The sequence below is a fragment of the Carcharodon carcharias genome, chromosome 12 (assembly GCF_017639515.1).
Source record: "Carcharodon carcharias isolate sCarCar2 chromosome 12, sCarCar2.pri, whole genome shotgun sequence".
In the NCBI taxonomy this organism is placed as follows: domain Eukaryota; kingdom Metazoa; phylum Chordata; class Chondrichthyes; order Lamniformes; family Lamnidae; genus Carcharodon; species Carcharodon carcharias.
This window is the reverse complement of record NC_054478.1, coordinates 143,303,689-143,322,520: the sequence shown is the minus strand read 5'-3', so window position 1 is coordinate 143,322,520 and position 18,832 is coordinate 143,303,689. Positions and strand designations below refer to the sequence as shown.

At 49.0% G+C, this 18,832-nt stretch overlaps 1 protein-coding gene across 4 annotated transcripts in view; it reads right to left on the bottom strand.

Annotated features, from left to right (window-relative positions):
• LOC121284919 (protein FAM126B-like) overlaps positions 1 to 18,489 on the bottom strand; it is a 187,125-nt gene extending 168,636 nt beyond the window's left edge. For all 4 annotated transcript variants that reach the window (XM_041200826.1, XM_041200824.1, XM_041200827.1 and 1 more), the window contains exon 1: positions 18,325 to 18,489. The gene's annotated coding sequence lies outside the window, so the exon portion shown is untranslated. The remainder of the gene's footprint in view (positions 1 to 18,324) is intronic.
• Between the last annotated feature and the right edge of the window lie 343 nt (positions 18,490 to 18,832).

Below are 18,832 nucleotides of genomic sequence, written 5' to 3'. Positions count from 1 at the left end.
CACCCCGTACACACACAGAGAATCACAAACCACCCCATACACACACACACACAGGATCACAAACCACCCCATACACACACATACACACAGGATCACAAACCACCCCAAACACAGACACACAGGAACACAAACCACCCCATACACACACACACACACACAAAGGATCACAAACCACCCCATACACACACACACACACACAGGATCACAAACCACCCCATACACACACACACAAATACACACACACACACACACAGGATCACAAACCACCCCATACACACACACACACACACACACACACACACACACACACACAGGATCACAAACCACCCCTTACACACACACACACACACACACACACACAGGATCACATACCACCCCATACACACACACAGGATCACAAACCACCCCGTACACACACAGAGAATCACAAACCACCCCATACACAGACACACACACAGAATGACAAACCACCCCATGCACACACACACAGAATCACAAACCACCATACACACACACATACACACACAGGATCACAAACTTCCCCATACACGCACACACAGGATCACAAACCACCCCATACACACACACACACACGATCACAAACCACCCCATACACACACACACACATGATTACAAACCACCCCATAAACACACACACACACAGGATTACAAACCACCCCACACACACAGGATTACAAACCACCCCATAAACACACACACACACACAAGATCACAAAAGCCCACATACACACACACAGGATCACAAACCATCCCATACACACACACACACACACACACACACACACACAGAGGATCACAAACCACCCCATACACACACACACGGGATCACAAACCACACCATACGCACACACAGAATCACAAACCACCCCATACACATACACAGGACAACAAACCACCCCGTACACACACAGAGAATCACAAACCACCCCATACACAGACACACACACACACACACACACACACAGGATCACAAACCACCACAAACACACACACATACACACACACAAAATTAAAACCACCCCATACACAGACACACAGAATCACAAACCACACCATACACACACACACACACACACACACACACACACACACACAGAGGATCACAAACCACCCCATACACACACACAGGATCACAAACCACCCAATACACACACACACACACACACACAGGATCACTAACAACCCATACACAGACAGACAGAATCACAAACCACCCCATACACAGACAGACAGAATCACAAACCACCCCATACACACACACACACATAATCACAAACCACCCCATACACACACATAATCACAAACCACCCCATACACACACACAGAATCACAAAGCACCCCATACACACACACAGAATCACAAAGCACCCCATACACACACACAGAATCACAAAGCACCCCATACACACACACAGAATCACAAAGCACTCCATACACACACACACACACACACACACAGAATCACAAACCACCCCACACATACACACACACAGAATCACAAACCACCCCATACACACACACACAGAATCACAAACCACCCCATAGACACACATAATCACAAACCACCCCATACACACACACACACACACACACACACACACACACACACACACACACACACACAGGATCACAAACCACCCCATACACACACACACACACACAGAATCACAAACCACCCCATACACACACACACACAGGATCACAAACCACCCCATACACACACACACACACACACATACACACACACCCACACACAGGATCACAAACCACCCCATACACACACACACAGGATAACAAACCACCCCATACACACACACACAGGATCACAAACCACCCCATACACACACACACACGGAATCACAAACCACCCCATACATACACACACACACACACACACACACAGAATCACAAACCACCCCATACACACACACACGCACACACACACACACACACACAGAATCACAAACCACCCCACACATACACACACACAGAATCACAAACCACCCCATACACACACACACAGAATCACAAACCACCCCATACACACACACACAGAATCACAAACCACCCCATACACACACACACAGAATCACAAACCACCCCATACACACACACAGAATCACAAACCACCCCATACACACACACACACACACACACACAGGATCACAAACCACCCCATACACACACACACACAGGATCACAAACCACCCCATACACACACACACACAGGATCACAAACCACCCCATACACACACACACACAGGATCACAAACCACCCCATACACACACACACACACACACACACACACACAGGATCACAAACCACCCCTTACACACACACACACACACACACACACACACAGGATCACAAACCACCCCATACACACACACACACACACACACACACAGGATCACAAACCAACACATACTCAGAATTACAAACCACCCCATACACACACACACACAGAATCACAAACCACCCCATACACACACACACGCACACACACACTCACACACACACAGAATCACAAACCACCCAATACACACGCACACACACACAGAATCACAAACCACCCCATACAAACACACAAACACACAGGATCACAAACCACCCCATACACACATACACTCAGGATCACAAACCACCCCATTCACACACACAGGATCACAAACCACCCCACACACACAGGATCACAAACCACCCCATACACACACACACACAGGATCACAAACCACCCCATACACACACACACACAGGATCACAAAACACCCCATACACACACACACAGGATCACAAACCACCCCATACACACACACACAGGATCACAAACCACCCCATACACACACACACAGGATAACAAACCACCCCATACACACACACACAGGATCACAAACCACCCCATACACACACACACACACACACACACACACAGGATCACAAACCAACACATACTCAGAATTACAAACCACCCCATACACACACACACACACACGGAATCACAAACCACCCCATACATACACACACACACACACACACAGAATCACAAACCACCCCATACACACACACACGCACACACACACTCACACACACACAGAATCACAAACCACCCAATACACACGCACACACACACAGAATCACAAACCACCCCATACACACATACACTCAGGATCACAAACCACCCCATTCACACACACAGGATCACAAACTACCCCACACACACAGGATCACAAACCACCCCATACACACACACACACAGGATCACAAACCACCCCATACACACACACACACAGGATCACAAACCACCCCATACACACACACACACAGGATCACAAACCACCCCATACACACACACATACAGGATCACAAACCACCCCATACACACACACACACAGGATCACAAACCACCCCATACACACACACACAGGATCACAAACCACCCCATACACACACACACAGGATCACAAAACACCCCATACACACACACACAGGATCACAAAACACCCCATACACACACACACACACACACACACACACACACAGGATCACAAACCACCCCATACACACACACAGGATCACAAACCACTCCATACACACACACACACACACACACACACACAGGATCACAAAACACCCCATACACGCACACACACAGAATCACAAGCCACCCCATACACACACACACAGAATCACAAAGCACCCCATACACACACACACACACAGGTGATTACAAACCACCCCATACACACACACAGGATCACAAACCACCCCATACACACACAAACAGGATCACAAACAACCCCATACACACACACAGGATTACAAACCACCCCATATACACACACACACACACACACACACACACACACAGAATCACAAACCACCCCATACACACACACACACAGATGATTACAAACCACCCCATACACACACGCAGGATCACAAACCACCCCATACACACACAAACAGGATCACAAACCACCCCATACACACACACACACACACACAGAATCACAAACCACCCCATACACAGACACACATAGGATCACACACACACAGATGATTACAAACCACCCCATACACACACACAGGATCACAAACCACCCCATACACACACAAACAGGATCACAAACAACCCCATACACACACACAGGATTACAAACCACCCCATACACACACACACACACACACACACACAAAGACACACACACACACACACACACACACACACAGAATCACAAACCACCCCATACACACACACACACAGATGATTACAAACCACCCCATACACACACGCAGGATCACAAACCACCCCATACACACACGCAGGATCACAAACCACCCCATACACACACGCAGGATCACAAACCACCCCATACACACACACACAGAATCACAAATCACCCCATAGACACACATAATCACAAACCACCCCATACACACACACACACACACACACACACACACACACACACACACACACAGGATCACAAACCACCCCATACACACACACACACAGGATCACAAACCACCCCATACACACACACACACAGGATCACAAACCACCCCATACACACACACACACACACATACACACACACACACACACACACAGGATCACAAACCACCCCATACACACACACACAGGATAACAAACCACCCCATACACACACACACAGGATCACAAACCACCCCATACACACACACACACGGAATCACAAACCACCCCATACATACACACACACACACACACACACACACAGAATCACAAACCACCCCATACACACACACACGCACACACACACACACACACACAGAATCACAAACCACCCCACACATACACACACACAGAATCACAAACCACCCCATACACACACACACAGAATCACAAACCACCCCATACACACACACACAGAATCACAAACCACCCCATACACACACACACAGAATCACAAACCACCCCATACACACACACAGAATCACAAACCACCCCATACACACACACACACACACACACACACACACACACACAGGATCACAAACCACCCCATACACACACACACACAGGATCACAAACCACCCCATACACACACACACACAGGATCACAAACCACCCCATACACACACACACACAGGATCACAAACCACCCCATACACACACACACACACACACACACACACACACACACACACACAGGATCACAAACCACCCCTTACACACACACACACACACACACACACACACACACAGGATCACAAACCACCCCATACACACACACACACACACACACACAGGATCACAAACCAACACATACTCAGAATTACAAACCACCCCATACACACACACACACAGAATCACAAACCACCCCATACACACACACACGCACACACACACTCACACACACACAGAATCACAAACCACCCAATACACACGCACACACACACAGAATCACAAACCACCCCATACAAACACACAAACACACAGGATCACAAACCACCCCATACACACATACACTCAGGATCACAAACCACCCCATTCACACACACAGGATCACAAACCACCCCATACACACACACACACAGGATCACAAAACACCCCATACACACACACACAGGATCACAAACCACCCCATACACACACACACAGGATCACAAACCACCCCATACACACACACACAGGATAACAAACCACCCCATACACACACACACAGGATCACAAACCACCCCATACACACACACACACACACACACACACACAGGATCACAAACCAACACATACTCAGAATTACAAACCACCCCATACACACACACACACACGGAATCACAAACCACCCCATACATACACACACACACACACACACACAGAATCACAAACCACCCCATACACACACACACGCACACACACACTCACACACACAGAATCACAAACCACCCAATACACACGCACACACACACAGAATCACAAACCACCCCATACACACATACACTCAGGATCACAAACCACCCCATTCACACACACAGGATCACAAACCACCCCATACACACACACACACACACACACACACACACACACACACACACAGGATCACAAACCACCCCTTACACACACACACACACACACACACACACACACACACAGGATCACAAACCACCCCATACACACACACACACACACACACACAGGATCACAAACCAACACATACTCAGAATTACAAACCACCCCATACACACACACACACGGAATCACAAACCACCCCATACACACACACACGCACACACACACTCACACACACAGAATCACAAACCACCCAATACACACGCACACACACACAGAATCACAAACCACCCCATACAAACACACAAACACACAGGATCACAAACTACCCCATACACACATACACTCAGGATCACAAACCACCCCATTCACACACACAGGATCACAAACCACCCCACACACACAGGATCACAAACCACCCCATACACACACACACACAGGATCACAAACCACCCCATACACACACACACACAGGATCACAAAACACCCCATACACACACACACAGGATCACAAACCACCCCATACACACACACACAGGATCACAAACCACCCCATACACACACACACAGGATAACAAACCACCCCATACACACACACACAGGATCACAAACCACCCCATACACACACACACACACACACACACACACACAGGATCACAAACCAACACATACTCAGAATTACAAACCACCCCATACACACACACACACACGGAATCACAAACCACCCCATACATACACACACACACACACACACACAGAATCACAAACCACCCCATACACACACACACGCACACACACACTCACACACACACAGAATCACAAACCACCCAATACACACGCACACACACACAGAATCACAAACCACCCCATACACACATACACTCAGGATCACAAACCACCCCATTCACACACACAGGATCACAAACCACCCCACACACACAGGATCACAAACCACCCCATACACACACACACACAGGATCACAAACCACCCCATACACACACACACACAGGATCACAAACCACCCCATACACACACACACACAGGATCACAAACCACCCCATACACACACACACACAGGATCACAAACCACCCCATACACACACACACACAGGATCACAAACCACCCCATACACACACACACAGGATCACAAACCACCCCATACACACACACACAGGATAACAAACCACCCCATACACACACACACAGGATCACAAACCACCCCATACACACACACACAGGATCACAAAACACCCCATACACACACACACAGGATCACAAAACACCCCATACACACACACACAGGATCACAAAACACCCCATACACACACACACACACACACACACACACAGGATCACAAACCACCCCATACACACACACAGGATCACAAACCACTCCATACACACACACACACACACACACAGGATCACAAAACACCCCATACACGCACACACACAGAATCACAAGCCACCCCATACACACACACACAGAATCACAAAGCACCCCATACACACACACACACAGATGATTACAAACCACCCCATACACACACGCAGGATCACAAACCACCCCATACACACACGCAGGATCACAAACCACCCCATACACACACGCAGGATCACAAACCACCCCATACACACACAAACAGGATCACAAACCACCCCATACACACACACACACACACAGGATCACAAACCACCCCATACACACACACACACACAGGATCACAAACCACCCCATACACACACGCAGGATCACAAACCACCCCATACACACACGCAGGATCACAAACCACCCCATACACACACAAACAGGATCACAAACCACCCCATACACACACACACACACACACACACACACACACACAGAATCACAAACCACCCCATACACAGACACACATAGGATCACAAACCACCCCATACACACACACACACAGAATCACAAACCACCCCATACACACACACACACACACAGGATCACAAACCACCCCATACACACACACAGAATCACAAACCACCCCATACACAGATACACACACACACACACAGGATCACAAACCACCACAAACACACACACACAGAATCACAAACCACCCCATACACACACACACACACAGAATCACAAACCACCCCATACACACACACACACACACACACAGAATCACAAACCACCACATACACACACACACACAGAATCACAACCACCCCATACACACACACACAGAATCACGAACCACCCCATACACACACACACACAGGATCACAAACCACCCCATACACACACACACACAGGATCACAAACCACCCCATACACACACACACACAGGATCACAAACCATCCCATACACACACACACACAGGATCACAAACCACCCCATACACACACACACACACACACACACACACACACACAGGATCACAAACCACCCCATACACAGACACACACACACACACACACAGGATCACAAACCACCCCATACACAAACCACCACAAACACAAACACACAGAATAACAAACCACCCCATACACACACACACAGAATCACGAACCACCCCATACACACACACACACACAGGATCACAAACCACCCCATACACACACACACAGGATCACAAACCACCCCATACACACACACATACACACACACACAGGATCACAAACCACCCCATACACACACACACACACACACACACACACACAGGATCACAAACCACCCCATACACACACACACACAAACACACAGGATCACAAACTACCCCATACACACACACAGAATCACAAACCACCCCATACACACACACACATACACACACACACACACATGATCACAAACCACCCCATACACGCACACAGGATCACAAACCACCCCATACACACAGACAGGATCACAAACTACCCCATACACACACACAGGATCACAAACTACCCCATACACACACACACACAGAATCACAAACTACCCCATACACACACACACACAGAATCACAAACCACCCCATACACACACACACATACACACACACACACACACACACAGGATCACAAACCACCCCATACACACACACAGGATCACAAACTACCCCATACACACACACACACACAGAATCACAAACCACCCCATACACACACACACACACACAGGATCACAAACCACCCCATACACACACACAGAATCACAAACCACCCCATACACACACACAGAATCACAAACCACCCCATACACACACACACACACACACACACAGGATCACAAACCACCCCATACACACACACACACAGGATCACAAACCACCCCATACACACACACACACAGGATCACAAACCACCCCATACACACACACACACAGGATCACAAACCAACACATACTCAGAATTACAAACCACCCCATACACACACACACACAGAATCACAAACCACCCCATACACACACACACGCACACACACACTCACACACACACAGAATCACAAACCACCCAATACACACGCACACACACACAGAATCACAAACCACCCCATACAAACACACAAACACACAGGATCACAAACCACCCCATACACACATACACTCAGGATCACAAACCACCCCATTCACACACACAGGATCACAAACCACCCCACACACACAGGATCACAAACCACCCCATACACACACACACACAGGATCACAAACCACCCCATACACACACACACACAGGATCACAAAACACCCCATACACACACACACAGGATCACAAACCACCCCATACACACACACACAGGATAACAAACCACCCCATACACACACACACAGGATAACAAACAACCCCATACACACACACACAGGATAACAAACCACCCCATACACACACACACACACACACACACACACACAGGATCACAAACCAACACATACTCAGAATTACAAACCACCCCATACACACACACACACACGGAATCACAAACCACCCCATACATACACACACACACACACACACACAGAATCACAAACCACCCCATACACACACACACGCACACACACACTCACACACACACAGAATCACAAACCACCCAATACACACGCACACACACACAGAATCACAAACCACCCCATACACACATACACTCAGGATCACAAACCACCCCATTCACACACACAGGATCACAAACCACCCCACACACACAGGATCACAAACCACCCCATACACACACACACACAGGATCACAAACCACCCCATACACACACACACACAGGATCACAAACCACCCCATACACACACACACACAGGATCACAAACCACCCCATACACACACACACACAGGATCACAAACCACCCCATACACACACACACACAGGATCACAAACCACCCCATACACACACACACAGGATCACAAACCACCCCATACACACACACACAGGATAACAAACCACCCCATACACACACACACAGGATCACAAACCACCCCATACACACACACACAGGATCACAAAACACCCCATACACACACACACAGGATCACAAAACACCCCATACACACACACACAGGATCACAAAACACCCCATACACACACACACACACACACACACACACAGGATCACAAACCACCCCATACACACACACAGGATCACAAACCACTCCATACACACACACACACACACACACACACAGGATCACAAAACACCCCATACACGCACACACACAGAATCACAAGCCACCCCATACACACACACACAGAATCACAAAGCACCCCATACACACACACACACACAGGTGATTACAAACCACCCCATACACACACACAGGATCACAAACCACCCCATATACACACAAACAGGATCACAAACAACCCCATACACACACACAGGATTACAAACCACCCCATATACACACACACACACACACACACACACACACACACACACACACACACACACACACACACACAGAATCACAAACCACCCCATACACACACACACACAGATGATTACAAACCACCCCATACACACACACACACAGATGATTACAAACCACCCCATACACACACGCAGGATCACAAACCACCCCATACACACACAAACAGGATCACAAACCACCCCATACACACACACACACACACACAGAATCACAAACCACCCCATACACAGACACACATAGGATCACACACACACAGATGATTACAAACCACCCCATACACACACACAGGATCACAAACCACCCCATACACACACAAACAGGATCACAAACAACCCCATACACACACACACAATCACAAACCACCCCATACACACACACACACACACACACACACACACACACACACACACACACACACACACACACACACACACACACACACACACACACACACACACACACACACACACACACACACACACACACAGAATCACAAACCACCCCATACACACACACACACAGATGATTACAAACCACCCCATACACACACGCAGGATCACAAACCACCCCATACACACACGCAGGATCACAAACCACCCCATACACACACGCAGGATCACAAACCACCCCATACACACACGCAGGATCACAAACCACCACATACACACACACACACACACACACACACACAGAATCACAAACCACCCCATACACAGACACACATAGGATCACAAACCACCCCATACACACACACACACAGAATCACAAACCACCCCATACACACACACACACACACAGGATCACAAACCACCCCATACACACACACAGAATCACAAACCACCCCATACACAGATACACACACACACACACAGGATCACAAACCACCACAAACACACACACACAGAATCACAAACCACCCCATACACACACACACACACAGAATCACAAACCACCCCATACACACACACACACACACACACACAGAATCACAAACCACCACATACACACACACACACAGAATCACAACCACCCCATACACACACACACAGAATCACGAACCACCCCATACACACACACACACAGGATCACAAACCACCCCATACACACACACACACAGGATCACAAACCACCCCATACACACACACACACAGGATCACAAACCATCCCATACACACACACACACAGGATCACAAACCACCCCATACACACACACACACACACACACACACACACACACAGGATCACAAACCACCCCATACACAGACACACACACACACACACACAGGATCACAAACCACCCCATACACAAACCACCACAAACACAAACACACAGAATCACAAACCACCCCATACACACACACACAGAATCACGAACCACCCCATACACACACACACACAGGATCACAAACCACCCCATACACACACACACAGGATCACAAACCACCCCATACACACACACATACACACACACACAGGATCACAAACCACCCCATACACACACACACACACACACACACACACACACAGGATCACAAACCACCCCATACACACACACACACAAACACACAGGATCACAAACTACCCCATACACACACACAGAATCACAAACCACCCCATACACACACACACATACACACACACACACACATGATCACAAACCACCCCATACACACACACAGGATCACAAACCACCCCATACACACAGACAGGATCACAAACTACCCCATACACACACACAGGATCACAAACTACCCCATACACACACACACACAGAATCACAAACTACCCCATACACACACACACACAGAATCACAAACCACCCCATACACACACACACATACACACACACACACAGGATCACAAACCACCCCATACACACACACAGGATCACAAACTACCCCATACACACACACACACACAGAATCACAAACCACCCCATACACACACACACACACACACAGGATCACAAACCACCCCATACACACACACAGAATCACAAACCACCCCATACACACACACAGAATCACAAACCACCCCATACACACACACAGAATCACAAACCACCCCATACACACACACAGAATCACAAACCACCCCATACACACACACACACACACACACACAGGATCACAAACCACCCCATACACACACACAGGATCACAAACCACCCCATACACACACACAGGATCACAAACCACCCCATACACACACACACACAGGATCACAAACCACCCCATACACACACACACACAGGATCACAAACCACCCCATACACACACACACACAGGATCACAAACCACCCCATACACACACACACACAGGATCACAAACCACCCCATACACACACACACACAGGATCACAAACCACCCCATACACACACACACAGGATCACAAACCACCCCATACACACACACACACAGGATAACAAACCACCCCATACACACACACACAGGATCACAAACCACCCCATACACACACACACAGGATCACAAAACACCCCATACACACACACACAGGATCACAAAACACCCCATACACACACACACAGGATCACAAAACACCCCATACACACACACACACACACACACACACACACAGGATCACAAACCACCCCATACACACACACAGGATCACAAACCACTCCATACACACACACACACACACACACACACACACAGGATCACAAAACACCCCATACACGCACACACACAGAATCACAAGCCACCCCATACACACACACACAGAATCACAAAGCACCCCATACACACACACACACACAGGTGATTACAAACCACCCCATACACACACACAGGATCACAAACCACCCCATACACACACAAACAGGATCACAAACAACCCCATACACACACACAGGATTACAAACCACCCCATATACACACACACACACACACACACACACACACACACACACACACACACACACAGAATCACAAACCACCCCATACACACACACACACAGATGATTACAAACCACCCCATACACACACGCAGGATCACAAACCACCCCATACACACACAAACAGGATCACAAACCACCCCATACACACACACACACACACAGAATCACAAACCACCCCATACACAGACACACATAGGATCACACACACACAGATGATTACAAACCACCCCATACACACACACAGGATCACAAACCACCCCATACACACACAAACAGGATCACAAACAACCCCATACACACACACAGGATTACAAACCACCCCATATACACACACACACACAAACACACACACACACACACACACACAGAATCACAAACCACCCCATACACACACACACACAGATGATTACAAACCACCCCATACACACACGCAGGATCACAAACCACCCCATACACACACGCAGGATCACAAACCACCCCATACACACACGCAGGATCACAAACCACCCCATACACACACAAACAGGATCACAAACCACCCCATACACACACACACACACACACACACACACACACACAGAATCACAAACCACCCCATACACAGACACACATAGGATCACAAACCACCCCATACACACACACACACAGAATCACAAACCACCCCATACACACACACACACACAGGATCACAAACCACCCCATACACACACACAGAATCACAAACCACCCCATACACAGATACACACACACACACACACAGGATCACAAACCACCACAAACACACACACACAGAATCACAAACCACCCCATACACACACACACACACAGAATCACAAACCACCCCATACACACACACACACACACACACAGAATCACAAACCACCACATACACACACACACACAGAATCACAACCACCCCATACACACACACACAGAATCACGAACCACCCCATACACACACACACACAGGATCACAAACCACCCCATACACACACACACACACAGGATCACAAACCATCCCATACACACACACACACAGGATCACAAACCACCCCATACACACACACACACACACACACACACACACAGGATCACAAACCACCCCATACACAGACACACACACACACACACACACACAGGATCACAAACCACCCCATACACAAACCACCACAAACACAAACACACAGAATCACAAACCACCCCATACACACACACACAGAATCACGAACCACCCCATACACACACACACACACAGGATCACAAACCACCCCATACACACACACACACACACACACACAGGATCACAAACCACCCCATACACACACACATACACACACACACAGGATCACAAACCACCCCATACACACACACACACACACACACACACACACACAGGATCACAAACCACCCCATACACACACACACACACACACACACACACACACACACACAGGATCACAAACCACCCCATACACACACACACACAAACACACAGGATCACAAACTACCCCATACACACACACAGAATCACAAACCACCCCATACACACACACAGAATCACAAACCACCCCATACACACACACACATACATACACACACACACACACAGGATCACAAACCACCCCATACACACACACAGGATCACAAACCACCCCATACACACACACATACACACACACACAGGATCAGAAACCACCCCATACACACACACACACAAACACACAGGATCACAAACTACCCCATACACACACACAGAATCACAAACCACCCCATACACACACACACATACACACACACACACACACACACAGGATCACAAACCACCCCATACACACACACAGGATCACAAACCACCCCATACACACACACACACACACAGGATCACAAACCACCCCATACACACACACACACACACACACACACAGGATCACAAACCACCCCATACACACACACAGGATCACAAACCACCCCATACACACACAGGATCACAAACCACCCCATACACACACACAGGATCACAAACCACCCCATACACACACACAGGATCACAAACCACCCCATACACACACACAGGATCACAAACCACCCCATACACACACACACACACACACATACACAGGATCACAAACCACCCCATACACACACACAGGATCACAAACCACCCCATACACACACAGGATCACAAACCACCCCATACACACACAGGATCACAAACCACCCCATACACACACACAGGATCACAAACCACCCCATACACACACACAGGATCACAAACCACCCCATACACAGACACACATAGGATCACACACACACAGATGATTACAAACCACCCCATACACACACACAGGATCACAAACCACCCCATACACACACAAACAGGATCACAAACAACCCCATACACACACACAGGATTACAAACCACCCCATATACACACACACACACACACACACACACACACACACACACACACACACACACACACACACACACACACACACACACACACACACACACACACAATCACAAACCACCCCATACACACACACACACAGATGATTACAAACCACCCCATACACACACGCAGGATCACAAACCACCCCATACACACACAAACAGGATCACAAACCACCCCATACACACACACACACACACACACACACACACACACACACACACACACAGAATCACAAACCACCCCATACACAGACACACACAGAATCACAAACCACCCCATACACACACACACACACAGGATCACAAACCACCCCATACACACACACAGAATCACAAACCACCCCATACACAGATACACACACACACACACACAGGATCACAAACCACCACAAACACACACACACAGAATCACAAACCACCCCATACACACACACAAACACACAGAATCACAAACCACCCCATACACACACACACACACAGAATCACAAACCACCCCATACACACACACACACACACGCACACACAGAATCACAAACCACCACATACACACACACACACACAGAATCACAACCACCGCATACACACACACACAGAATCACGAACCACCCCATACACACACACACAGAATCACGAACCACCCCATACACACACACACACACAGGATCACAAACCACCCCATACACACACACACACAGGATCACAAACCACCCCATACACACACACACACAGGATCACAAACCACCCCATACACACACACACACACACACACACACACACACACACACACACACACACAGGATCACAAACCACCCCATACACAGACACACACACACACACACACACACAGGATCACAAACCACCCCATACACAAACCACCACAAACACAAACACACAGAATCACAAACCACCCCATACACACACACACACACAGAATCACAAACCACCCCATACACACACACACACACACACAGAATCACAAACCACCACATACACACACACACACACAGAATCACAACCACCCCATACACACACACACAGAATCACGAACCACCCCATACACACACACACACAGGATCACAAACCACCCCATACACACACACAAACACACACACTCACAGGATCACAAACCACCCCATACACACACACACACACACACACAGGATCACAAACCACCCCATACACACACACAGAATCACAAACCACCCCATACACACACACAGAATCACAAACCACCCCATACACACACACAGAATCACAAACCACCCCATACACACACACAGAATCACAAACCACCCCATACACACACACACACACACAGGATCACAAACCACACCATACACACACACAGGATCACAAACCACCCCATACACACACACAGGATCACAAACCACCCCATACACACACACAGGATCACAAACCACCCCATACACACACACACATACACACACACACACACACACACAGGATCACAAACCACCCCATACACACACACAGGATCAGAAACCACCCCATACACACACACACACACACACACACAGGATCACAAACCACCCCATACACACACACACACACAGGATCACAAACTACCCCATACACACACACACACAAACACACAGGATCACAAACTACCCCATACACACACACAGAATCACAAACCACCCCATACACACACACACACACATACACACACACACACACACACACACACACACACACAGGATCACAAACCACCCCATACACACACACATACACACACACACAGGATCAGAAACCACCCCATACACACACACATACACACACACACATACACACACACACAGGATCAGAAACCACCCCATACATACACACACACACACAGACAGATACAGGGTCTCTCTCTCTGTCCTTGTCTCTCCCTCTCCCCCTAATTCTAGGCCCGGGCCCTATTTCCTCAGCCTCCCGCCCGGACCATCCTCTCGCCCGTTCCTCCGGGATCTCACCTGCCGCCGCGGCCCTCGGGGCTGCTCCGTTGTGCAGGGTTGGGACGGGGCGGGGCGGTTGTGGGCCTGAGTCCTCAGGCCCGGCGTGAAGCCCCGCTCCGGCCTCCAGGCTTCATTCCCCCCTTCCGCTCAATAACAGCCAGGAGGCGGCGCCGGGGCCAACCAACCACCCCCACTGCCCCCCCACCTCACCCCCCACCCTCCTCCACCTCGGCCCCATCCGCCCCTCCCATTGGCTGGCCTGCCGCCGCCGCCCGCCCCCATCGGCGCCGCCCATTGGCCGGGGGAGCGGGTGTCCCGCTCTAACCGGGCCGGGCTGTGCGCGGGTCCGGTGTCGCACTCTAAAGCCTCCGGGCGGCGGTGCTGCCGGGCCCCCGCCGGCCGCCGCGGGTCCCGAGCCCGACGCCGCGGCCTCCTCCCGGCTCTCTTGGGCCCTGCGCCGCTCCGGGAAGCGGCCGGCGGCTCCCCTTCCCCCACCCTCTACACCTCCCCCCTGCGTTCCCTCTCG